Genomic DNA, 3,419 nt, shown 5'->3' with positions numbered 1-3,419 from the left:
TTTTTTTATGTATACAATATTTATGTATAATGACCAGTGAAATATTTATTTTGTAAATGTTGTACCTGTACCTGTATGCAATTGTTATAGAAATTGTATGTTTTATAGAAATGGTTTATGAGTAAAACTACAAGTACTAGAGACCTTAGGGTTACACTTGATTTTGATAATCCACTTTAGTTATTCTATTAACTATAAGTAACTTTGCTACTACATGTCAACTAACTGTCTTTAGTGTATTAGAGTATTAGTGGACTGTTAGGTTAGGGTTAGTAGAATAAGTTGACATGTACTTGGAAGTTACTTATAGGCAGTAGAATATCTGTTGTGGACCATCAAAAGAAAATATATATAAGTATGTATAAGCAGATATTAAGCAGACCATCTACATATACTCTAATGACTGCTAGTTGACATGTAGTTAGTTAATAGAATGTCTAAAGTGGACTATTGAAATAAAATGTTACTGTAATAAATGTTAAGTATAGTAAGGAAGTATAGTTCCTCAAGAGCTTTACACTCATGTGGAGGAGTGTAGACTCATATCGCAGTTCTGATGCATTCGGGACAGTACCAGAACAATACATACAGTACCTGTTGACCTCTGCTTTTGATGCGTCAGGAGAAATATTGGATTTTCTGCACGCTGTTCCTCACAGAGGATTTCTACAGTTTGAACTATTTGGCTTCAGGCTATGCGTGTTCCTCTCCTACTCAATCTGCAGCTACATTTGTGCTGTTTATAATAATTCTAACCTCACATGAGTCTGAAGACAATTCAAATGGAGCAAGTTTATGTGCATAAAAACAGAACCAGAAATTATTTATTTAAATTAATGTTTTTATGATTTTTTTTTAAATGAATTTTTCTAACCACCCATTTCTGCAAAACAGAGTGCAACAGTTATATAACGGTTATATATTATCATATAATAATAATAATCACATTTATTATCTCCATAGGAAAATTGATTATATATGTATTTCAAATCTGTATCTAGATATGAAATGTATGCCCCCCACATTTTAAACAACTGGAGTGTTTTGCCACTTCTTGTGGCATTTTGTAACCCTGCAACAAAACCACATTTTTCATGAACTTCATAAAAAGTAATGCATTTCATTATTGTCACAGAAAATATTCTCCTTACTTTCAAAAGTACTCAGCAAGGGAGTTATTCGGCAGAGGGAGAGACATGGAAAACAGGACAAAAAAAGATGAATGTGGAAAAAGAGATGAATGTGGATGAGCAGGCTGTTTCTGGGTTCGTGGCTGGTAGAGAGGTCGTGACAGCTTCATTCCCCAGCCAAAGACCCAGTTCAGCTCATCATTATTAGACGGCCAAAACAGAGCTGTTGTCTCAAAATCTTGTTTCATTGCTTTATTTTATTTCTTTACATGGGTCTCTTATAATGGTAGGTAGAAGTTGTCATTGTCACAGTTTTTATTTTATTTTATTTTATTTTTTTTATTTTTTTATTATTTTTATTTTTTATTTTTATTTTTTTAATTTTATTAATCATCCCTTTAATATGAGTTACTTCCTATGATTTGGCACTTTAATTAATGCTACTTTTTAATTTAATTTAATTTGATTAATAATCCCTTTAATATGAGTTACTTCCTACGATTTGACACTTTGATGAATGTTACTTTTTATTTTATTTTATTTTATTTTATTTTATTTTATTTTATTTTATTTTATTTTATTTTATTTTATTTTATTTTATTTTATTTTATTTTATTTTATTTTATTTTATTTTATTTTATTTTATTTTATTTTATTTTATTTTAATTTATTAATCATCCCTTTAATATGAGTTACTTCCTACGATTTGGCACTTTGATGAATGTTACTTTTTTATTTTATTTTATTTTATTTTATTTTATTTTATTTTATATAGTGCAAGTAACTCTTTTTATCTTTGAAAGCTGAGGGAAAATTTAATTGCTTTTCACAATAATCATCCGTTTAATATGAGCTACTTACGATTTGGCACTTATATTTTATTTTGGCACTTTTAATTGTTTTGTATTGTTTTGGGCAAATTTAAGAAAGTTTGTGTTCTGAAAGTCTTTGCATTTTCATTCATGATGATCATCCTCACTTTAATCTGAGTTACTTCCTACGATTTGGTATTTTGATGAAAATACAATAAGTAAACTTGGATAAAGAAAAAACAAATCCTTTACAATGGCTCCTGTCTGGCAGAGGTAAGCGAATGTGATCCGCAGAACCCTGGAGTGGGCTCACATCCATCTATTGATGTTGTAATTAAACTTTAACTAGCCTCAGTTTGACTGCTGAGTGAAAGATTTCATGTGTGAGAAGAGGAAAAGGGAATAAGACAGATTGAAAGACAATCTTTCTCTCTCTCCCTCGTTCCCATTCGCTTTCTGACAGCAGCACTCATTCTAACTCCAGTCCTGTCGAAATGGAATACAGTTATTAAACCTTTGGCTCTGGTTGGGTGTATGAGGTCAGGATAAGTTTTGTAACTGCTTACAGTAGTTGTTTTCAGTAAAGCAGTGAAGAAAATACACTGACCTTTTCTTCATCCAGCCATGCTGGGAATGTTTCTTCAGTCATTTAGATCTCACAGATGATCTCAAACAAGGACAAACCACAGAAACATAATGACTTCAAAAGGGAAAGTAAACAGGTTGTATTGAATCATATCATTTAAATAAGTAAAAAGAAATAGTTTCATATTTCTGTTCTCTGTGTAACTGTGACTCTTTGGAGGATTGAAGCAGCAGATGCTGAAGCAAGTTAATGTCTTCAGAATAAACAGGCCTGGGGCATTGTTCTTAAGAGAGACAACAGAGAATAGTGTGTGTGTGTGTGTGTGTGTGTCAGAGAGAGAGGCAGGTTTGAGGTCTAATAAGACCTTATATTGTGATCACATATATACCATTACCCTAAAAAAACTGACAAGCTTTGAAGAAATGTAAAATGCAATCAGTGTATACATTTTATCGGATAATGCATTCCCTAGGAATCGAACCCAGGACCTTGGTATTGTTAGCATCATGTTTTGATCATAGCATTTTGAATACATGACTAAGATACTTTAAAGGGATAGTTCACCCAAAAATGAAAATTTGATGTTTATCTGCTTACCCCCAGGGCATCCAAGATGTAGGTGACTTTGTTTCTTCAGATAGATTTTGTTACCATTGCCATGCATTATACGACTGATAGACTGCAACGGCTGGAGTTAAAAATCATCATATGTGTTCTACTGAAGAAACAAAGTCACCTACATCTTGGATGCCCTGGGGGTAAGCAGATAAACATCACATTTTCATTTTTGGGTGAACTATCCCTTTAAAGATACTTAAAAAATGAAAATATACTTTTAAATATGAAACTAGAACTGCCAGTAGGTGGCAGCAAGTCACTGTCATTATGAGT

Source organism: Sinocyclocheilus rhinocerous, unplaced genomic scaffold (genome assembly GCF_001515625.1).
Source record: "Sinocyclocheilus rhinocerous isolate Xijiao unplaced genomic scaffold, SAMN03320098_v1.1 scaffold656, whole genome shotgun sequence".
NCBI lineage: Eukaryota > Metazoa > Chordata > Actinopteri > Cypriniformes > Cyprinidae > Sinocyclocheilus > Sinocyclocheilus rhinocerous.
This window is presented reverse-complemented; position numbering follows the sequence as displayed.